Source organism: Heterocephalus glaber, unplaced genomic scaffold, assembly GCF_053883595.1.
Source record: "Heterocephalus glaber isolate CG9 unplaced genomic scaffold, H.glaber_assembly_v1.0 deba00001737, whole genome shotgun sequence".
NCBI classification, from domain to species: domain Eukaryota; kingdom Metazoa; phylum Chordata; class Mammalia; order Rodentia; family Bathyergidae; genus Heterocephalus; species Heterocephalus glaber.
This window is the reverse complement of record NW_028258445.1, coordinates 5369231-5394520: the sequence shown is the minus strand read 5'-3', so window position 1 is coordinate 5394520 and position 25290 is coordinate 5369231. Positions and strand designations below refer to the sequence as shown.

The window sequence follows — 25290 nt, the reverse complement described above, 5'->3', positions numbered from 1 at the left end:
ACAAGATTGGAGAAGTTGCTGCCTCCTTGACTGAATATATTTTCCAGCAATGCTAGAGTTTGATTTGAATATAAACTTTTCAAACACCTTGACTGATTTCTACACTATGCTAATAAGAGGGAAACTTTCCACAAGATCAACAAATACAGCATCAGATACAAAGAAAACCCTAAAGATAAAAAGAAATCTAAGAAGCATCAACAGCTGAATACTTTTTTCCATTAAGTTTATTGGTACATTTTAGGTATACAATACAGTTAATTCATCATTGGGATCTTGTACCTTTACATGAGGTGTCTTGGTTCTTATTTTTACCCTATTCCCCTGCCTTCCCTTCACCCCCTCCACCCTTCCCTATTTACAGAGACTTTGACTCCATTTTTTCTCTTTTCTCATATTTTTTCTTTTCCCTTCTTTTCTTTCCCCTACCCCTCCCACTTCCCCTATTCCTTTAGACATTTTCTTCCTACATTGAGGCCATACTCTTAAGGGAAATAAATAGGACACACATGTGTAAATACCAAATAGTTTCTCTGGTGTGAAAAACTAAAAGTGTAAATGAGGATCACAATGTACAATTGATATTGTGAAATAGGAGGAAAAGCTGAACACTTTTGAAGAGATTTGCTGCACATGTCGGGAGGAGACAGGCCAATGACCTTCTACAGCAGCAATCCACAAAACAACAGCAAACCAGTCTCAGAAACATTCCAATGTGTTATGTGCAGTGTCAAATGAGAGGTATTAGATATCAAAAGCGACAAGTTACAGATCATCAGCCTAAGTTAGGGAGATGATGGGATCGGGGGGTGCAGCTTCCAAGAAGCAACATGCGTTTACGATAGAGAGTTTTCCAAAAGCTGCCGTAAACATGTTGAAATATAAAGAGAAATCTGTCAAAATAGCTTAAGAAAAAGACATCAGCCTGTGAAGGGTTTGCAATCTCAACAGAAACAGGACAATAATTATGTAGAACAAAAGTTCTAGAGCTGAAAAATAAAGTTTTTAAAAATTAATAATGCAGACTCAACAGCAGAAGTGAACTTTTAGACAGAACAGTGCCATACACTAAATGTGACCACTGAAGAGAAAGTGACTGAAATGAAAAGAAAGCCCCACACACCTGTGAAACAACATCAGAAGTCTGCACAGTGTATTATTTAGGCCCAGTAAAGCATAGTGAGAAAAACTGCGATGAACTGATGAAGCTTAATGGCTGCAAACTCCCTGTATGGGGAAGGAAATCAATTTATAATTTTAAATTCCAGAAAACATTACAAAAATACATAAGCCAGCATAGGCTTTGTTTGAAAAGAATTAGAGAAAAGTTTTGAGAGATGCAAAAGGAAAATATACTGCATTCATAATAATAATGTGATATTTAAAGGCTGAATTCTCACCAGAAATCATACAAGCTCAAACAAATTTCAGGACATGAGAATTGCTGAGAGGAAAATACCGGGACTTGATTATTTATTTATTTACTTGTTTGTTTATTTATTTATCTGGCTTTTTGAGACTGGGGCTTGCTATTAGTTCAGGCTGGCCTTCAACTTACTGTGGAGCCCAGGCTGGCCTCAAACTCGTGGCGATCCTCCTGCCTCCCAAGTGCTAGGACTTCAGGTGTACACTACCATGCCCAGCACCAGGATTTTATAGTCAGAGTAAGACCCTAAAAACAACAGATTAAATACAATTCAATTTTTTTCATTTATTTTATTGGTATACTTTAGGTATATAATATGCTGACATTCATTATTGGGAATTTGTACCTTTACATAATGTATCTTGGTTATTTTTTTTCCCATTACCCTGCCCTCCATTCAAGCCCTCCATATTTACAAAGACTTTGTTTCCATTTTTCCCTTTTCTCATATTTATTCCTTTACTTTCCTTTCCTCTACCCCTCTGACTTTCCCTTCCCCTTTGGAAATTTTCTTACTATTTCACATTATCTATTATACATTTTGATCATATTTACACTTTCAGTTTCTCACACTAGAGAAACTATTCAGTATTTACACGTGTGTCCTGTTTATTTCACTTAAGAGTATGGCCTCAATGTGCATCCATCTAGCAATAAATGTCTCTAGTTTCTCATTCTTTATGGCTGAGCAGTACTCTATTTAATTTTAAAAAAACATATTTTCTTTATCCAATCTCCAGTTGATGAGCAATTGGGCTGTTTCCAAATTTTAGACATTTCTCAGACAAAGAAGTAGAAAGAGAAAATAAACATATGAGAAAATGTTCAACATCACTGGTCTTTAGAGGGAGGCAAATGAAAACCACACTGAGCTTCCAACTCACCCCAGAAAGAATGACTGCTATCAAGAAATCAGGGAATAGCAAATACTGGCGGGGGTGTGGGGAAAGAGGAACCCTGCTTCACTGCTGGTGGGAGTGTAGACTGGTGCAGCCACTGTGGAAATCAGTATGGAGATACCTCAAAGAACTAGGACTAAAGGTCCCATTTGACCCAGCTATTCCCCTCCTGGGAATTCTTCCCCAAAGAATTAAAAGAATCATACCACAGTGATATATGTGCACCCATGTTCATAGTGGTACATTTCAAATTTTTAACAAATTCTAAATATTTGCTGATGACATATTTGTGTTTAAAATGTGAGAATAAAACTTGTCTCCTTGTTGAAGGGAAATTATACCAGATAAAATTCTGAATATATGGAAAAGAATTTTTGTGATTTTTATGTTATTTTCCCCTCTAAAATGCATTTTGAATCTTTCCATTTTCCCCATTAACTTTATTGATACATTTTAGGTATAAAATACAGTTACATTCATCATCGGGATCTTGTACCATTACATGAGTCTCTTGATTCGTTTTTTTTTCCCCTTCCCTTGCCCTCCCTTTACCTCCTCCACCCTTCCCTATTTACAAAAACCTTGTTTCCATTTTTTTCCCTCTTCTCATATTTTTTCCTTTCCCTTTTTTCCCTTCCCCAACCCCTCCCAGTTCCCCTTCTATTTTAGACCTTTTCTTTCTGTTACACAATATCAGTTATACATTTTTTTAAATTACAATATCAAGATCTAGGAGACATTACCACAGATTTTACAGAATTTAAAAGGATATAGAAATCATATTACAAAAATCTGTTTTGAAATAAATTTGACAACTTCTAAGAAGTAACTTGAAAGACAAATTAATGAAACTAACTCTGGAGGAAATATAAAATTTGAATAGTACCTATTAAAGAAAGTATATTCCTAGCTTGAAAACCTACCTATTTGACAACAGCAGGCTCATAAACATTTTAACTGATAAATTATATCAAACAATTAAAGCAGAAAAAAGAAAGAACACTACTTCCCTCATTTTAGGAGCTCAACATTTATCCTAAAACTGGATAAAGATAATACAAGGAAAAAGTAGGAACATAGATAGAAATTTGTTTAACAAAACAAACTATTGCAAGTCAGATCTGGCAGTATGTAGAAAGTGGTTTTGTTATAGGGATGGCAGTGTTGGTTCAGCATTGGAAGGTCCACCCCCAAAAGTCATCATTTAAACAGAGGAAAGGAAAAAGCCATATGATTCTGTCACTAATTGGAGAAAAAATATTGGACTAAATTCTACAACTGTTCATGGTAAAAGCTATCAGGAGACTAGAAGTAGAACAGAAACTTCTCAACAGATTAAAGACATGTACTCCATACTTCCAGTGAGAACACCTTATATGGATGGAGAAGATACAATGCTTTCTCCCTAAGGTAGGGCACAAGGGCAGATATGCCTACTCTTCATCTGTCCATTAAACTTTGAAACCTAGGCCCCACCAATATAGTATGCCAATAAAACAACACAACTAGGATAGGATTGGCATGGCAGAAGCAAAATCTTTATATGTAGATGAAATGATCATCTGCAGTGAAAATACTAAAAAATCTCTAGGAGCCCCTAGAACTTGTACTTGAATTTAGCAGGATTAGAAAACACAAGGTATATATAAAAATTCAGGTCTGTGTATACTTGCTATAAATGAAGAATTGGATATTGAAATTTAAAAGTTATGTAGGAGTACAAAGGACCTAGAAAAGTTAAAAACAAAAACAGTGTCGGAAGACGTTTAGTACCTAATTTTAAGACTTCTTCTAAAGCTACAGTAATCAAGGCAGTGTTGGTATAAGGAAAGACATACAGATCATTGGAATAAAACAGAGAATCTAGAAATAGAACCACACATATAAGGTCCACCGAGTTTTGAAAGATTATTTAACACTAGCATTTTATAATATATAAACTCAATTCAAGAGCTGAGAAAAAGATAGTGTTTTCAGCACATGGCACTAGAACACCTGGCATCCGTATTTAAAAAATTAACCTCAACCCTTTATTTCCGTACATGAAAATAACTTGAAGAGATCTATGAACCTAAATAAGAAAGCCTAAAAGTATAAAACTTTAAGAAGAAATTATAAGGGAAAATATTTATGAATTCAGGGTAGGCCAGAACTACCTAGGATACAAAAAACATGGTGTATAAAAGAAAAAAATTGATAAATGATATTCCATCAATATTTAGAACTTTAAATGACATCATTAAAATGAAAAGTAGTCCTTAAACAGACCATAGTTACAACGCATATAACCTATGACCAGAATATATAAAGAATTCTTAGACCTCATTAATAGACAGCCCAATTAAAATGTAGACCTAAGAAGATGATAAATAGCCAGTATAGCACAAGGAATGGTGTGCAACTCTAGAATCAGAAAAATACTAATCAGTACAATAATAAGATTGAATTATACACTCATTAGGGAGATGAAGTTAAAAGTTTTAAAAGCCTTGTCATGACATTTTCTTTTTGTTGTATTCTCCCCCTTTGCATTTAATTTGTCACACCCAATGGATTCATTCTGCTGGGCTTCCTGGGGTTGTGATCCTCATTGTCTTTTCCTAGGATATTGTCTAAAATTTTTTGGAGTGCTGGTTTGGTATTCATGAAGTTCCTGAGGTGCTCTTTATCATGAAAGTATCTTATTTTTCCATTAATTTTGAAAGATAGTTTTGCAGGGTACATCAGTCTGGGTTGGAGGCTGTTTTCCTTTAGAGCTTGAAATACATCACTCCAAGCTCTTCTTGCCTTGAGGGATTGCATTGAGAAGTCTGCTGTGATTCTGATGGGCTTTCCTTTGTATGTGATTTGTTTCTTTTCTTTCACTGCTTTTAGATGCATTTTGAATCTTAATACCTAATACCTTTACTTTAGGAGGTGACATCTTTAGAAAGTGATTAGATCAGGAAGATCCTGCCCTCATGAATGGGATCAGTGATCTTATGAAACAGCTGGAGGGAAATAGCAAGGCCCTTTGCCCTTCCATCCTTTCTGCCATGCAAGAACACAGTATTCGTTCCCTCTGGAAACATCCCATCTCAGAAGACTCTCTTGTCACCGACCTCAGCTACTTTGATCTTAGATTTGGACAGTGCAGAACCCTAAAAAATACATTGCTGTTTCTTATAAATTAACCTGTCTTGGGTCTTTTGTTATAATAACAGGAATAGACTAAGACAGAAATTCGCACTGAGAAATAGGGTATTGCTATACCAAATACCTAAAACTGTGGAAAAAGCCTTGGAATGAACAAGGTAAAAAATAAAAGCTGTACCACAGATGTCTACTCTGGAGAGGGCTGAGAAGAAGAGAGCTGTGGAGAAGCCCTGAGTCTTCATAGTCATAACTGAAAGGCAGGTGAAACGTGGGTGGCCAAGGCAACTCTGAGAACTGAGGAATCCACCTATGTGACCATGGTGGAGCAGAGGATGAGATGATTACTCTAGATTTAGTTCAATTACCCAGAGGACCCAGGGAGGCTATTTCTTTAGCATAAGAGAAGTTCGGGGGAAACAACGGGGAGCCGAGACCCCTGTGGCTACTTATCTGTAACTCAAGTATGTGAGAATGAAGATGTAGAAAAAAACCATTTGCAGTGTTTGTATAGGAGCCTTGGTCAGGGGACAGGGATGCAGAGGGCTGACCTGCTATGTGACATAGGTTAACCTCATTAGCAAGCTTATCAGGCAGGAAGTTTATCAGAGGGCAAGAAGAACACAGTGACCAGAGCAAACATCTCTGAGAATAACATACTGTTGATTCTGCCCAACTGTGGTTCTGCAATTCTGTTCTAATCTTTAATCATGCGTTCTCGGATCCTGGGAACAGTTATCCCAAGGTCTCTTTCTTTTGCATTTATATCAAACATTCCTCTGGCCAGAGCTTTCTCATACCAAGGTGGAAATGAGGCCCAAGTGCTGGACAGTAGGAGTAAGACCATCTTTATTCTAAGTGACAAATGATTTGGCTGAATTGTCTCAGTGTCCTACTTACTGTTTTACGGAAAGAAAAACTTGCAGGTGATGTGCTAGGATATCTGACCTTGAAAATAGCTTACTCCATTTTTAGGATACAATCTTCTTTTGACTGTTTATATTAAAATGAGTGAAAATCAAAAGAATTTAAAGATTAATTTCAAGATTAATTCAATTATTGTTAGCCTGACATTTAAATAATGAAGAAGCATGTTTGGAAGAGAACATCAAGAATGTGGCAGAGGGAATGTTTGGTGAGAAAATTAGAATGGATAGGAGACCAGGTGTTACTCTTTGGGACAACTTACTATGTCTCAGAAGTCACCTCAGAGACCTGCTAGACTGCTGTTGTCCTTGGGGCAGAGGCCCAGGGCCTGCAGAACACAGAATCCAGGGAAGAGGGTGCAGTAGCCCGTGGCACCCAGAGCTACCTGCCAGGTGCCTGCTCCAGTGCTGCTCCATGCACCCTGGCACAGTGCACACTTGCTGCCCCAGCTGTGGCTCAGGTGCTGTGCAGGCTTCCACTCCAGGGGACACAGGGGACAGCCTGACTCCCTCCACTTGGGGCTGACACCTGGGGCTGGGGTGGGGCTGCTCCCAAATGCAAAGAATGGTAGAGCCTCCAAGGTGCAGTGCCAGCAGAGGAGCCACAAATCCTGGAGTCCAGCCCATGAGAGCTGCTGCACAGCCACATACAGGCATGAATAATCTGTTGTCAACATTCATGACCTCAGGAAATCTTCCCTTGTATTTTAAAGAATCACTATAGCAGTGTGCCCCATCACAATGGTCACAGAGTGGCACTGGTGGCAGGAGCCACTGGTCAGGAACCACATGGGCAGCAGGCAGCAGAGCTTCCTCTGTGTTTCCCAGCTGCTGCCCTTCCTGGAGTTCCCACCCCAGCTCCTCACCTGTCCCATCAGCTGTGGGACTAGAACGAAGCCATTCCCAGTCAGGAGGAGCTTGGCTGGGTGAGTCCTGCCCTGCCCAGGGCCATGTGTGCCTAAGACTGTACAATGTGCATGTCCTGCTTTTCCACACAAAATGAATATTCACCAGTTCAAAACCCCAGATCTAGAAGACTAGCTTTGATAATCAAGAATTCACTACACAAACTCAATCTGTTCGAAAAAAATTGTAGTCTTTACAATTCTATACTGTAGTTACAATTAAAATACTTCATTCCCTTACAAATCAATTTAAAATGAGACTTGAAGCCACAGGGGACACAAGGCGTCGTGCATCTGAGGTCATCAGGTCTCCACTACCGCAGATGGGAGAAGCTGCCCAAGGCCTTCCCCTCTCTCTGCTTTCTCCCCCTTGATCATGCCAGGCACAAACTCAGGGCCAGTTGTGGCCTTAACAAAGCTCGCTAATGGAAGAGTCTTCCCTAAAACTAAGAAAAGGACATTCATATAGAGAATATTTTGCCACTTCTATCTTGCTACTTTTGAGCATTGGAAGGTATCCTTTATACCCAGCAGGGTAACTGCAAGACCTATGTGTATGGGTGGCTAGAATATACAAGTTTGTTCTGTCTGCTAGCTTCCCCTCCTGTGACAATTAGCACATTGCAAGGCACTGAGTTTAACAGCTCCTCGCCCAAAATGGAACTATTCCTGTGAAGCAGCAAAAAACACTTTAGCCCTTGACTTCATGTGTTGTGCACTTTTAGAATTATTTCTATTATTTTTATTAGTATGTGTTTACTGTGCATGATGACATTTATTGTGGGGAGTTGCTACACGTAGCTAACACGTCTTTTCTTTCGTCCTCTATCACTGCTGTCCCTCCTGTTCTTTCCAACTCCTGGTCCCTTTCCCATTTACCAAAGCCCGGATTCCATTTCTTACTTCAGTTATTTCCCCATCACCTTCCCTGCCCCTCCATCTTTGTTCCTCTTTCCATTTGAGAAAGATCTTACTTTTTGAATGCAAAGAAAGACTGTATGTTTCCAAGAGGACTTAAATTTCCCTCTGTATGTGTAGAAGTGTGGAATAAATGGCACATCATTTTCTAAGACTCTAACTTGAATGTGTCTTCCAAGCAGGTGCCCTCTGGCCTAGAGCCCTGCCCCTCCCGGGCTGTGCACCCAGCAGGGAGAGACACAGGCATGTGTGGCTCCAGGGAGCTCTAACAATGCCACTCCTAAGTGGTTTGAAAATGGTCTTTCCTGTGAACTTTAGCACCATGTATAGTCAGTGTGCTAGTTTACTAACTACTTTTGTCATTCACTGGCAACTGCTTTAATGAAAAACAGCTTTCCTAACATCTAGAAAGGCTAGATATGGTAAATTGGGGCTCCTTTGGCCTTTAATACAACTTTAGCACAGACAAAATCACCATGGCCAATTTCACTTCACTCAAAACCCATTTATTTAAAGCTCTTTCACTTTCTTTTGCTCCTTCCTTTCAGAAACAGAACAAATATGATAATGTGTAATGCACAGAAAAATGCTGTAATCATTCTACTTCCAAAAGACAGAATTTCATTATTAATTTTAACAGCACATATATCTACGTAATGTGTTATCTACTATCTCTACTTTTTCGGGGGGTTTTTTGGTACTGGGGATCGAACTCATGACCTTGAGCTTGCAAGGCAGGCGCGGTGCCACTGAGCTAAATGTGTGGCCCACTATCTCTGCTTTTAACATACATGCTATGATGACAAATTACAGTGAATGTCTAAATAAAGTAAGACATTGTATTACAGTAATGACACAGTGGCATTAATCCCCCCCCCTCAAAATACTTCCCCTTAATTTTTAATTTGAACACACTTATCATTCCTGTGACTTTCTGAGGCAATTTTGGAAGTTTCCTCTCCTGAGTGTTTTTCATGGATGCCTCAGTGCCTTGAATTGATTCAAAACATTTATGGCTTCTTAACACATCTCTTCATTTTGTTATGTAAATTATTTGTGTTTGGATCACTCACTTCAGAGAAGCCATGTGGTATTTGGCACTCTGTGTGTGACATTTCACTTGGCGTTACAGTCTCAAGATCCATCCATCTCCACAAATGTTAAGAAACAAGGAGGTCGTCTTTGTGGAGATAGTAAAGGGAAGGTGGGGAGGAAGGACAGGTGGGGGCAGTGATGAAGATGCGTCTGTCAGTCCCCGAGATAGATGCAGTCACTGTGTGTCAAAAACACATAGCAATGCATTAACAATGAATTATGCATTCAAGTCTCAAAAAAGTTTATAGCGCTTTTCTGTTGGATAAAAACATTATGTTGTGTCTTCATCCACCTTGTTCATTGACTGGGTCTGCAAACTGGCTCTTCTCCAAAGTCAACATGACCATGAGGGGTGAAGGTTTTAGATCAGTGCAGGACATTGAGGCAGCCATGGCAGCACAATTAGAAGCATGAAAGTGGACTGCACAACTGCTTCAGAAAGTGGCGAGAACACTGGCATAGCGTTTCTGAACTGAGGGGTATATTCTGAGAAGGATCAATGGTAATGAGTCTTCTATTGTAATATATTTTTTCTTAATTTAAACATTCACCATATTTCTTGACCAGTTCTCTGGAAAGGCGAGATATTTCAAACTGGACTCACGTTTGTCAGCTGCACACACCGTGTATGCACAGTCGTGCTCCATGAGCTACGCCAGGTAGCAGTAGTTCTGAGCGTGTCCTCCGCGTCTGCGCACTCTGGTCCAGGATCATCCCTTTCTTCCGTTCTCTCCCACAGCACACGGGCTCTCGCCACACTGTCACCTGGAGGAGGTGGCACAAGTCCCTTCAAAGAGTCCTTTTCAGAAGAGAGTCTTCCCAGGCTCTTCTCATGACTCTGTCTTCCCATGTGTTCAGCATGGGAAAAAATTCATTTCATAAAAATAGTGAGATTTTGGAAATACTTGTTTAAAAAACACTTTAGTAGTTTGATTTCCCCTTTGTGTACGTCTATTGTACCTCATTTTCTTATACATAATTTTAATTCATCTGTGGTAGGAAATACATGATTATTAGAATTAGACCTCAGTTTGGACCCTGTAAATAATACATAATAATAAAGTAAATCTTCTCAAACTTAGCCTCATGTTCTGGATCACCTCATCTACAAAATAGAGATAATTAAATTTACTTTATTATATTGATACATATCAGAGATTTAATAAATATTTTACTGCAAGGTAATATAGACTATATTTTGTGACTATAATTGAGAGGGCTTCAGTATTCAGACAAATTAATTGCTATGTTAATATGGTACTATGGCAACTGAAGGTTCTGCTTTTTATTCTCAAAATAGCTTTTGACAAATGTATGTTTCTATAATTAGACAAGATGGCAATGTTGCAAGTAATAAAGACTACCTGGATTATGAATATTATGACCAATCAGAGTACATTCACATGTATTTAGTATTTAAATTAAATTCCTCATTAAACTTTATTGCTACATATGCACACTGATGGTAGCACAAGCTTTAAAAAACATGAGAAATAATGATATTTTTTCCAAAGAGAATCACCTTAATGTCTTTTATGTTTGAAGTGCAATGTGTAAAGAAACTTGCCTTTTCATCGAGTTTAAACAATGGATTCACTGAAAAGTGTGTTTGTCTTACTAGAGTGACTGAAGAATTGGTGTTGTATCCTAAGGACAGTGAAGGCTGTAAAATATCACCTCTAGCAAGAGTTTAATTTACACTTGATGAATTTGCATAGAGGAATAACCAGTGATTTTATTTGGGGTCACTTTAGACACAGAATCGTGTTACCTAGTAATCTGATCAAGCTGATTAGCAAGTCATGTTTATTTATTTCACTTTCTTGTGTAAAATACCAACATTATATTTGATTTGATTACAAGAGTGTTGCTGAAGGTTTGGAAAGTGCACACATTTTCAAGATTCTAAATAACAGATCCAGGCTTACAGTTGCATGTAGGGTAATATTCAGGTAGGTTTAGTGCTTACAGGAAAATAAGGAAGTGTTTAGAATTTGAGATCACCTAAATCATGCTTCACAACAAAGACTCAGATGAATGAGGTGGTTCATGTAGTATTTATGAACAACACCTCAACAAACAGTGATCTGGACTGTTACTTTAACGCTAGCGTGACTCAGTGTTTGTTGTCTATTAGCACCAACTTTGGGTCTACAGTTCAGCCTGCTGCCAAGGTGAAACTGAAGTCAAGTGAATTCCCAGAACCTTGCAACCCCTTTTTCTTTAAGTACAATGGTATGTCGTCTTGCCAAGATGTGATAATTTCTTTTGCAATAAGGAGCCATTATTTTCTGCTAAAATTTGTTTATTATTACCTGCAATATTTTGTGCCCATTGATTCTTAAATTCTGTTTTCAATGTACATTTCTTTGTGAGCATATGCAGCACTGGTGAATTTTGTCTTTATGCAACATGAACCTAAAGCTTTTATCATTCGGAATAAGAAAATGTTCACAATCTATTCGCTTCAATGTCTGTTCTGTTTCTATTCCTTCTCATGAGCTTCCAGGGAAAGCTGGTAGATAAAGACTGTGAGGAGGAAAAGTAAATGTGGTTTTTATTCTGTTTTTCTCTTGAGGACTCTGAGTAACACCACTGCAAGGATAAAAGCTTTTCTCTAGCATAATCTTTGTATCTCTGTTCTGAATTTTAAGAAAAATTTCCAAGTTTTTTGGCAGTGTCTCCAGTTCCTGTCTTTGACTTGTGAAAATGAAATCCTGATGAGGAGCCCCAAAGTCTGTCTTGCTTTGAGGGAGATTGATACTTTGCTTCAGCTTTGCATTGCTTGTGTTATTTCTGGAAAGTATACATGAAAAATTAAAATAAAAGGTAATTTTGAAAGAAAAGATGCTATCAAAATGAATTGTTAGTGCAACTCTTTAATTAGTAGCAAAATGGTAGTGTAGTACCAAATTAGTACCTAAACATAAACGTGAAACATTTTTAGTATGTGAAATTCAATTGGGAATGCCTACTTTTCAGTGCACATAATATACAATATTTCAATGTATAGATCAATTCATATTCAATACAGAAAAGCGTACAAGAAATGCAAAAAGGTGTTGTTCCATAAAGATGTATATTTTGACCAAAATTATCAATTTGTTGTTGTAATTATGCAATCAATTGTTATTTTGCTTAAATCTATTTAATCAAACTTTCAATCTACTTAGGCCATAGCAAAAAAATTTAATCTCAAAGCACAAAAACTTATAAATAGTGTATTTGTCCAATTTGGAACTATAATTAGGAAATCACTATTTAACAAAATCATAAGTATATTTTCAAAACACTCATTATACATGTCATTAGTCCCACTGACTTGGAGTTCTTTACCTTTGTAATTCAAATCCATAATTAAAAGATTTGTGTTTCTGGGTAAATTTTCTTGGTGGCAAATGAATAAAATAAAATTATTAAACAAATATATATATATTTACTTTATCTTTTTAAACATTTTGAAACATAGAATGAAAATTTTAATGACTTTCTGTTTTTCTGGGAACTTGATGTTTTTAATGTGGAAATATCATTACACTTCATGTTAAATCCTCAATACACATCCACAAGTCAGAATAAAAGTTTATGGAGACCTGGGCACAGTGCTTAGAAACCAGTGCTTTGCCCAGGTTTGAAACAGTAAAAACAAGTGAAACTACTGTGAAAGCAGCTTCCTATTCCATGGAACTGGTCACCAACCAGGGATCTGGAGTGGAAGACTGAGGGAATCACATCCTCTCTTGGGTTTGCAGTTCAGTCGCTTCTGCATTTGTGAGTTTTGCAGTTCTATTAATCTGAAAGCTGATGCCTTTAGACAGTCAATCCAGAGGCCATCAGAGCATCATAACTTTCAAATTTTGCTGCAAGTTAGCTGCAAGATAAAGTTGGAAGGTTTTAAAATATTAAAAGTTGGTTATGATCTAATAATTCAAGTTTAACCTAGAGAAGGCAGAAACTGCCCATATTTGTCTCGTCATCTATCCTAACAATAGGTAAACTCTTAAACTGTCACCCACCCTCCCATTTTCTTTTAGTCCAACTTCCATTGAAAATATTCAATGAAGTTTATCCTGATGGTCCTATGTCCTCATTACTGTACAAAAAAGCTTCATAATAAACCAAGAAAGACACTGTGTGTGTGTAAAATATAAAAATGTCTTTCTTTCTTAACCAGGTGTAGGATTCAGGTTAAGGCTAGCATCCCAGTGTTGTAGGTGTTTAAGTTTAATAGGAGTCATGGGAAACATGAGGGAAATTGCTCCAAGGCACACACATGACATCTCCTCAACATTGTTAAAACAGTAACATGTATATAATAGTTGACATCAAACAAATTAAAACAAATGCCCCCTTTATATTCCGAAACAGACACTTTTGTCCTTCTAACTTTCTCAGAGTCAGGGAGAAAGAGGATTAGCAGCAGCCGGCACAATCTGGCTTCCCAGTTTGTTTCGAATCAAACAACCAGTGAGAAACTGCTCATGAGGACTGGAGACTATGGGGATGCTGTGTTCACCAGGGAACAGACAGGGACTTGGAGAGATCACAGTGTGGGCGGTTGGCAGAGTGGTGTATGGTGGTGGTCAGGGTCCACAAAGAAAGAGGAAGAGATCCTGGACACAGCAATTGTTATGTGCACAAAGGCAGGCAGAACACATCTGTTTGTGGATCTGTAAAATAGGCTGGAGACAGAAATTCTCTGCCCTCCCAACATATCCTGAGGCTGCTGAAGTGGGACACCATCTTGGGAGGTGATGCCAGAGCTTTCTGGTTTTACACACAGGGGTCTTTCCAGTCACAGGGTCCCACAGCAAACATCGTTACTCTGTCTCAGTGGCAGTTGTTGTCCCGGTGTGGCACTGCAGACGGGTGCAGACAATCTCCCGAAGACACGGGGCAGTGGGTGTCCAGTCAGGGACACAGAAGGGAGCAGGACTCACCTCTCCCCCAAGTCCAGTGGCAAGAATTGACATATGGGAAGACATCAAATTCAAAAGCTTTTGCACAGTAAAGGAAATAATCAGCAATGAAGAGACAGAATATAGAGTTGGAGAAAAACTTTGTCAACTACTCATTGGATAGAGAATAGAGAATTAATGACCAGAATTAATGACATAAAAAACTTGAAAAACTTTGACACCAAATAATAAATCGACAAATGAATGGGCAAAGGAACTGAACAGACACTTCTCAAAAGAGGTGAAAATGGTTAACAATTATATGAAAGACGCTCAGCATCTTTAGCCACCAGGGAAATGCTAGCAAAAACACACTGAAATCCCATCTCACCTCAGTTAGAGTAAATGTTATTGAGAAACAAAAATAACAAATGCCAGTGAGGATCTGGACAAAAGGAAAGCTTGAACGCTACTGGTGGGAATGTATGAGTAAATGAATGAAGGTTTCCAAAACCTAAAAACAGAGCTACCAAATGATCCATCTTTACCCATTCCTGTGTATTTACCTGAAGGAATGGCATGCAAAAGAGACACCCCCATGCCTTCGTTTATTGTAACACAATTCACAGTAGCCAAGCTATTAGTTAGCTAGACGCCCACTAGTGGATGAGTGGGGAAAAACACGTGGTGCATATACTCAATTGAACACAATGGAGTAATATTCAGCCACAAAGAACAAAATCATGCCATCTGCAAGAAAATGGACAGAACTGGAGGTCATCATGTTAAGTGAAATAAGACAGAATAAAATCACAAGTATGTAATATATATAATATTCTGTCATATGAGTAATCTAGAAAATAAGACAGCATGAACTTAGAAACAAGATCATTAGGGGTAGCTGGGGATTTAGCACAAGGTCCTGAGTTTGATCCCTGGTACCAAAAAGAATGATTATTAAGGAAGGGAAAGGGGACCAGGTGAAAGGGATATGGTCAGAGAAAAAGGGGTAATGAGAAAGGGTTATGGCCAACACACGTTATATGCGTATATGGAACTGTCACAATGAAGCCCATGGTTTTGTACAATTAATGTGTGCTAGTAATTATAACCAGAACCTAGGAGAATAGAGAAATTAAACAATCTGGATTATTTTATAAAAATGCATTTCACAGTAATTAATCCAGTTATCAACATCCTAGTATTTTATCATGATTTCCTCACTCCCACGGAAGACTAAATCTTCTTACTGCAGTTTTTACTCACACTTGTGCCTTGGATGAATTTGGCAACTTCCTATTGACATATTCCGTCTGTAAAAATAACACTGAGTATTTTCACCTGGAAATGTGACACGATATTCCAATATCTTTAGAGTTATTTAATTTCAAAAAGCTTTTAAAGATTAAAAATAAGGAGGACACATGGTTATGTTTAAGTAGGAAAATTTTAAATGATTTCCTTTGTGGCTCTTACTACCCTCTTCACCACAAGTGTTACTGGAGACTCAGATTGTTTGAGGCTCATGTTTACAGGTGAGGGGAAAATGATACATTGTGACACCTATTATGTCTCTTTTTCAAGTACTGAATATTGCTTTGTCTTTTTCCTCCCCTTCAAATCTCTTTGGAATGTATAAATATACCTTCCAGCTAGTTGTATAATATTAAATTGCATGTAAATTAAATTCAAAATAAGATTGCCTAGAGGGATACCTGCATTCCTTTGACTACGTAACCTGATGATGTTTTTTCCATAGCATTTTCTCCAAGTGACAAGTGACTGTAAAAGTAATGACCAACAAGAAAATAAGTAACATTTGAATAAGCCACTGAGTATTTAAAATGAAATAAAGACATATCTGTTGAAAAATACCAACTGAGCAGAGGTAAGAAATGGCCAATGTACAATGTGCTTTCTCAGGTTTGAATGCTTCCAGACACTCTGATCTAAGCTTGGATTCACCACATGAATTTTTAATATCCTTCAGCTTCTTTTCCCATGTCATCCTTGCTGCTCATGATTTGTAGGAACATGTGCACATAAGCAGACAGCTTATAAAGCTGCGGTGAGCAATCCATGCAGACAGCACCCTTTATCTTTTTACGTTCTATTATTTTTCACTATTGTGAATATGAGATATATTAGTAAAGTTAATATTAAAATCATAGAGATGATAAGTATAGAATTTTATAGGTGCAATTTTTCTGCCCTAGGTTATTAGCAAGAAGAAAGAAAGAAAGAAAGAAAGAAAGAAAGAAAGAAAGAAAGAAAGAAGAAAGAAAAAGGAGGAGCAGGAGGAGGGAGGAGGAGGAAGAGAGGAGAGAATCCTTAGACATTGCTTCTTTACTAGTTGTCCTTATTAAAGAAATTATATTCTTGGTTTAAGTATCACCCACTATGATTAGATTTAAAACAACTGCACAGAATACACATTCTCAAGAATTTTTAAAATGCAAAAAATCACCTATTTTAAATGTAATGACCTCTGAAGCTGTCAGTTTTGATTCTCCCCATTTACAAGAATGGAGAACGTATTTATTTATCTCTTTTGCTCCCTCCCAGATGTGCATCACCCTAAACCAACCACTTTGTGCAGAGGTCTTAGGATGTATCCTCCCACTTTGGGACCTACCCTCCTTATCCATGCTTAGAGACGTGTATTAACAAGGGGGATATGGAGTAATCACACATATGATTGTTTCTCCTTGAACGTTTCAGTGCCTTCAGAATTCCTTTGTACCATTCATCTAGGAGAAATGTGGTGGGATCTAAGAGTAGGTCAAGCTGCACGTTATGTGGCTGCAGAATAAGAAGGAATCTCAACCAGCTGGGAACTATCAACCAGAGTGGCATTCTGAAGTAATCAAGATGTAGGGCCTCCTGGTCTTACAACTTCTTGAAAGCTAATGAGTTTAAAATAGCTGACTCAAGGGCCGGGGATTTAGCTCAGTGGTTTTGCTGCCTGCTGCGCAAGCACAAGGACCTGAGTTCTGATCCCTAATACCAAAAAAAAAAAAAAAAAAGTAGTTGAGTCAATAACTATATATCCCAACAACTTGGAACACCACTGAAAGTCTTTTTTCAACATTTGATTTGCTAACAAACTTTATGAATGAAAGTCCGGTCTTACCAAGCTTAAAATAAACATATAAATAAGCACATTCCATAGCAGCAAAAGGAATGAATTCATTGATTTATTGGAAGAAATGTATGGAAACACACAGAAGGACACAAATTTTGGGGAATGCATACATATGTGTGTACTCATATTTATCTATTGTAACACATGCATATAAATGGAAATAATAACCCTCTCATAAGATAATCTAAAGATATTGTTAAACAAAATTTAGTTAAAATTAACACAAATTAAAATCTGTTTGGAGAAAAATTATGTAAGCATGTATGTTTAACTGAAGATCTAATGATACAACAGAGGAAGGAGTGTTCCAAGTAATCTCCATGGACTAAAATTAAGTAACATTTTCTTACACTTTTAGAATGAAATAATGGAAAACATGAAAATCTAAAATGTAGTTTTTAAGGATGGGCCATGTTTCCTTTCTGTCCCTCAACCTGAATCTCTGGTGTCAAGGAGAATTCCCTATGATGAGCTGAATGAGGAGGGGAAAAATCATATCTAGATTCCAATGTGCTGCTGCCATGCAAAGGCTATTAAATTAGTGCAATTTCTGTATTTTGGGATGACCCAGAGGAAAAATGCTAAAAGGAAATATTGCCAGTGAGCAGGAATTTAAACAGAAGATGTGTGTTGTTGTTACTGCTGCCACTGTTTTGTTTTTGTAAGGATAGAGTCAAAGACACACACACATCTGAGTGGGCATTGGATCAGTCCCTAATTCTAGGCTTGTCTGGTCAGGAACTTGAACACACACACACACACACACACACACACACACACTAACTCACTTAGAAATTTGTGGATAAGGATGTCCGGGAAAGGTGTATATACTCAGAAGAGTCCAATGGGCATGTAGTGTGGTGATATCTGAGCCCTAGCTAAATGGTCACCGATGAGGAGCAGAAGATCTTTATCAGGGATTATGAACAAAGTGACCATAATGGCAGGAATGGAGTTTAAAGCTGGGCTCAGAAACATGAATTATGCTTACCAAGTCAGTCTAGCTACTGCTGAACAACAAGCTACTATTCATAAATGGGTCAGCCACTGGGCCATGATGGAAGAGGTAGCAGTAGGTGAGCATAAAAACACAACAGGGGGTGTGTATTTGCATTCCCAGACTGTTACCTTTCTACCATAGTCACTGGCAGTAGGCTTACAGAGTGCTCAGTTCACAGAAGGCTGTGACGGGGATCGACTTCACAGGAGATAAAGTGGTACAACTGCCTCACGCTTGTTCAAGTCATCCACCCTGAAGTGGCTGGCCTGACTTTGCGACTGCTTTTATTTGGAAGTTGAGTGTCGTTAAAAAAAGTATCTAAGGAGCCCCATTTGGCAAGGGATAGGCCGCTCTGGCTTGATAGCAAGTTCCTGAGCCTTGGTTAGAATGGAACTCAAACTCCCTTACATCCCCTTCCTTACGTATGCTGTCAGTTTTGATTTAGCCAAAATAGAAATTTGCAAGACGTACAGGATTTGGAAGTGAAGCAGAAGCAATTATTTTCAGAATGTTGTCACTGGAGGAGATGAAGGGAGGCCAGGTGTCCTCATTCTGCCCCACCTTGGGCTGGCTTCTCCTCCCAGCTGGGACCCTTGCTAAACCAGCACCACATTAACCGTGAGGGTGCTGGACAGCGAGGCCTGGGATCAGCTCCTCCAGACCGGACAGCGCCCTCTCCCCTGTCCTACAGGGCAGCTCGCCTTTCCGGGTTTGGTGACTCTGTTGGTCTTACAGCCTCAATTTCTGATTTACTCCACCAACCCTACCTTATTCCATGTGTTACAGTGGCTCTGTGACTGAATCCCAAGTGAAACAAAGCCCTGCTTGATTCAGGCAAAAATTCTGAATATGCATTAAATCATGAGGTGCAGTGGCAGTCCCTGGCCTCCCTTCCTTCCTGTTCTACCTGTTTAGTCACAGTTTCTTCTCTCTATGGCTTCTCATGGGGGAGCATTTGTTTAGCCTTCTTAAATGGATCCAATTCAGTATCATTAATATTACACTACGAAACACATGGTAGCATACGATAGGATGGGTGCATACACATGTGAGATAGATATGCATTGCATTCATGTTCCAAATTTAGTCTATTATTCAGTTTTCTTTCTTTTTTTTTTTTCTTTGAGGGAGATGCTTTTTATTGTCATTAGGTAGAGTTGCCCTTTTACTTGTCTAAAAGGGCTGGGGCTTACTGACCAAATTCTTCACATTCACAGTTCTGAAGATCCTTAAGGGTAGGAGACTTTCAATCATCCATTTCTGTCCCATGGGAATGATGGGAAGGGTTATACTGCTGGGTTGCTTCCAGGAGAAAGGGCAGAGCCTTCTCATCATGCACCGGTGTTTGGTGAGTGGCTAAGTGTTGTGAATCTTCTGTTATAAACGTGGAAACTGGTGGAAATTACTGTTTTATCAGTTTATGGAAGCAGAAATTTTCATATCCCAAAACTGCCCAAAGTCCCACCAGCCTGGGTGTAGTATTTATTATAATCTAGCTGTAACAGTAGCTGGGCCAGATCTGAGTTGATCTGATGATTCCAAACACTGGAGAGAATCTTGAACAGAGTGAAGATTGGCGGCTAAAGCCCTTCATGAGAATGCTCAGCTGGGCAGCTCCACACTCATCCAGTGGGCCCAGGTTCTTATTGACCAGGGAACAGAAACTGTGACAGAGATCTAGGATTTCATTCAGGCAATGAAATACAGGTTTCAGCAGGATAAAGGACTGAGCCAACAAGTTGCTTAGGAAGTGGTCGTGAGCCAGTTGGATGCTTTCAAAGTCTTGGGAAGAATTGATTTGATGAAGCAGCTGTGAGAACTGAGACTCCAACACATCTACCTGGAGATAGTACTGGAGATTATCCACCAAGAATGCCATATGATTTTGAAGGCGCCACTTAACTGCGTCGGTCTGGGTAGACTTGAGGTGCTTGCGCTGCATCTGCAAGGCCCAGCAGTGCTGCAGTTCAGCCTGGACCCGGCGCACACTCAGCAAATACTTGAAAACAACATTGTACTTCTCCAGCACAGCTGGGGTGAAAAGAATATGCAGAGGCCATTGTACTTTGTAGGAAAGGCCCAGGGCTGCCCAGCCAGATGCAGGGGATTCCCGGGGGGAAGTTTCCCGAGAAGGCCCTTCTCTTGCCTGAATGCCATCTTTATGCTCCTTCCCATGAAACTCAATGGTCAAGTACAACAGAGGGAGAAGGTTGTCGTCATCCAGCAATACCTTGTGCGCTGACTGCTGAAAGGCCACGTTCACATCATGCTCAGTTACTGCAATGGGCAGCATTTTTAACATGTGCTGAGCTGTGTCAATGAAGGCCTGAAACAGTTCTCCTCATCCCAGAAGGTAAAAGTCTTTAATGATCTTCAGCTGACCCAGTAAATCTGACTCTTCTACCATCAGCTTCCAGAGATGCTCAGCCACAGTACTTCGAATACCATCCACCACCTGCTCAAAATCCACTAAGCTGAAAAGCAGCTTCTGCTTTTCAATATTTATATTTATATATCGTCACAGTTTAGAAGAAATAAAGTATATTTTGATGAAAAAAAGGGTTTTTCAAGTTTATGTTTACTCTTCATTGAGAATCAAGCAGCCCTAAATCAGCTCCTCTATGCGCACCCGTGTGTATAAACAGGTCACGTGCTGGTGCCTGCATTTTTGTTATTCCCAGGTTTTACTCTGATGACATTGTTCCTACCGAAGTGTCCCCTACTCCACTTAACTTCTAGGTGCAGGTAGTGTGCATGTTCTCCAGCCACCCATGCCTGGGCTGGTTTCTCCAGGTACCTTCCCAGAGGGCCCCAGGGAGGCAGCACTCTGGCCACTCTCCTGCGCATATTTTAACTTTCTGAAGCTTCATAGTCCAGAAACGTAGAGACAAGGAAAGTCTCTCAAAATCGTCATGTTCATATGTGAAAGAATAAGTGGAATGTCAAAGCAATTTCCATTCTTTTGAGAAAAAATATTTTGAAAATTCGAACAAGAGTAAGCATACTTCACTCTGATTTAAACATTGCAAGATGGATATATGGTATCAGAACATCACATGTACCCATTAATATGCACAATGTTTATAAAAGGAAGCAGTACATAGCACTACGAAATTCTGAAAATGACACATGGTCCCAGTCCGAAGGATAGGGAAATTGAGAGACTGAAAGGTAAATGCTGATCTGAAGCCTGCTCCTGAGAACTGGCCTATTTTCTGATTTATCATTTTATGTAATTTTAGCAACTCTATGTAATGTAATTTTAGCAACTGGAACAATTAAAATAAATTATATGGACTAAATCTGTGAGAGACAAAGCAAATCTAGAAAGACAGCCACTGGTTTAAATCTTTTGCCATAATTTTAAAATTTAAATTAATCTTTTAACTAACACATTATAACACAGAAATGTGCATGTCACCGGGCAGCACCTGGTGTTTTGGTCACGTGTACATTGCATGATGTTTAGGCTAGCTTCCTCCACAGATGAAGGAATAATGTGAATGTGGCTCATTTATGTACACAAGGGAACATTGTTTGAGCATAAATTGTGAAGTCCTGCCATTTTTACAACATAGACGGACTCAGGAATTATTGTCAAATGAAATTTGGCAGACACTGAAAGACACGTATCACAGGATTTCACGCATAAGGCATAAGCAGAATACAGGAAAGCAGACCTCAGACCATGGGAGCGGGAGCGGAACGCAGCTGGCGAGGGGCGGGGCCCGCGGGGCGGTGAACGCAGCACGGAAGCAGAAGCCCCGTGAGGCTGCGCAGTGCGGGCCTCAGCGATGGCAAGGCTGTGCTGTGCATATCAGAAAGCTGGGAGAAAGGATTTCGAAAGTTCTGACACAGCCTTTTTCATAACCATTTTATAATCTTACCTTGGTAAGATCTCTGTACCACCTTTTGAAAATCATTCTATTTTTTATTATCTTACTTTACCTTCCCATTTTTGTCTTTATTTTCATAGAATTTCTTCCCAGTCGTTAACTTATAATTCTCATAAGACTCATCTCTATAAGATACCTGAAGCGCAGACAGCCAATTTGCTTGAGATTGTACTTTTGGAAAGTTTTGATCCTTGCCAAATAAACCCAGGCACTCTGTATCCAAGGCTTGTGCTTTTAACTTTTTTGCTTTCTCGGTTAAACTAAATTAGATATTATTGTCTTTTTATAGAACCACAAAAAGTTCATGAATTAAATGAAAATATTTTGTTTTCAAAATTTGAAAAGTGTGATGGCTTCAGAGCATACGCTTTTAATTATTGTACAAGACCTCCACAAAAACGTTACTGCTTCATTTTGTGCAGTGGAGAAAATGTTATTAATATATAATTGCATAAGCATCAACAGCCTCATTTAGAGGCATTTATTAATTCATTTTGGTACAGAAAACCTGTGATGCTTAAATTTATAAAATAGGTCAAACTTAGCAATATAAATTTGTCAATATAAAATAATGAAAAAATAAAACTAAATTGTGATGTTTAAAAATATCTCTTCATCTGACTTGTATTTCTTGGTCTGATTTTTTGAGTTTGTACCCCTAAGTACTTCTTTGTAATGATAAGATAGTCTAAAAAGCAGCTAAGAAATATTTTTTTAAACTTTTTTTCTGCTCAATTATCATATACAGTGATTCTGCTGATATTTTTAACAAGACGGCTATAGAACTGTCATAAAAATTTCACCTTTCAGGAAGTTATTTTCCAACTTTTGAATAGCATAGCTTGTACATCCTTTGAGGAGAATAAAGTGTTACAGTAGCCAAAGAAACAATCATGACAAAGATTCCAGACATGCCTGACAATCAGGCATTCATTCAAAAGATGGTTCCAACCAACCCCTTACAAACCTACCTTGATGTTTGTAAGGCCATATATTTTTTTTCCTAAATTCATAAACCTATTGTCTATATTTTATTGTCTAATTGCAAGTAATCGTAGATCGTGCCTGTATTATCGCATCATTTTGTGCCTTAGCATCTCATATGAAGCCAAAATATAGGCTGTGTGGTGACCCTGGCCAAGGAGTGAATGAAGTGAATGTGAAAAGGCAAAGGACTTTCTGGACAGCAGTTCAGGACTCCTGGAATGCACTGTTAAGAGTTTAGTTTCAGGACAGCAGGCAGCAGAATTAAAAGCAGTTTGTTCTCAGAGATGTTTGCTCTGGCCATTTGTGTCCCCTCTACCCTGATAAGATTGCTTAAACTGGACTGACATGTGTCACGTCACAAACCATTCCACTGTGGCCCCATCCCCTGATCAAAATTCCTATACAATATGTTGCAAATGCTCTTCTTCTACATCTTTGTTCTGATGTATGTGAGTTACAAATAAATCACTGCAGAGGTCCCAGCTTGCTGCTGTTTTCCTGAGACTTTGGAATCAGCCCCTCTGGGTCCTAGATGCCTGAACTAAGTCTAGTCTTTGAGTGACCTATCTCACTCTCCACATAGCGACATAGGTGGCGGTTTTCTTTCCTTATTTAGAGAAATATATAAGGAAAATAGTTACTCTTAACAGTTCGTGTATTTTTACAGACAAGATTTATGTTAGATCCTATAAATACATGTAAGTCTGCGAGGATGAGTCCTCAATCAAAAATGCAAAGCTGTCAGTACATAGTGAGATATTTAATGTGCTTGAAAGTTACAAATTTCATTCTTGAAAGGATATTTCTTCCATAGAGGAGCAAATGTGAATACTCTGTTTTTAATGTCAGAAACATGTATAATTGAAGCCTCCACAATCTGTACATTACATGAATTATTTATCTATCTATACATAAATTCAACTCGTTATTATACATAATCAAAAAATTTTAATTACATTGTGTGTACATGTGTGTTTACACATATACATTCATTTTTCTACTCTTTCTACTATTTTTGCCATCAACTTGATGAAATACTTGTCACTGTCATTTTCTGATGAAAAAGTAAATGATAATGTAGGATGTATGATAAATAAAATGATGATTTCTAAAGAAATTATAAGCTGATCAACATGATAAGATCTTTAGGAAGGAGGAAAGAGAGAAAAAGAAGGAAAAGCCAAGTCAATGACAACAAAATCCTAAAAATAAGACTGAGTTCAGTTTTTTGGAGGGAACAATTTAGGAGCACAAGTAAATTGCAAAAGGACAGTATCAAGGTGGACATTTAAAAAATATTATTAAATGTTTGGAACTTCAAAGTCCTAAATATTAAGATAGTAAAATTTTAAATAATTTATAATTATTAATTTTTCTTTTTATTAGAATCTGCTTCATTATATGCAAATTCACAGAGACTGGGCCATAGGAATCACCATTCTTTATGAGAATTATGTGTTTCAAAATTCTAATAAGAACAAAGCTTGCAATATATGGAGTTTATACAATCAGATTTTAATTTGGAACCTGAAGAATAATAAAAAAATATATTATTGGTGTAATCATTTATTGTCCAATCTTGCATAAACAAGAAAACTACTGATAAAACTACTTATTAAATTTGTCTGAGTTATCTTAAGAAGGTGTTATCATTATAAAATGGGATGACAGTGTTGAAATTGGATACTTGCATATTGTGATGACCTTTGAAAGAATATGCTCCCCACACAAAAAAAGGAAGAATATGTTCCCAGTCCATATTCATGAATATCTACTTGCTCCTTTGAAAATGCACATTAACTTGGAATAGTTTTAAATATTTACTTAAGCATTGCTTATAATCAGAATTTCCTGTGAGCAAAAATTTTAAAAAAGTTATAACTATCTTTCATTTAATTTTCTCTTGTGTAAGTTTAATATATCTGGGATAAGTTCAAGCATAATAATATTTTTTTGAAAATATTTGTATAAATATTAAATATTTTTCATAAAATGTAGTTGTAGACTACTTGGGAGAAGTCACAGTCACTAAAAATATATTCATCAACACATTATAATATTAC

General features: G+C 38.1%; 1 pseudogene; it reads right to left on the bottom strand.

Moving 5' to 3' along the window:
- Window positions 1-19668: 19668 nt before the first annotated feature.
- On the bottom strand, window positions 19669-23808 carry LOC101726390 (gamma-tubulin complex component 4 pseudogene; annotated as a pseudogene).
- Window positions 23809-25290: the final 1482 nt, after the last annotated feature.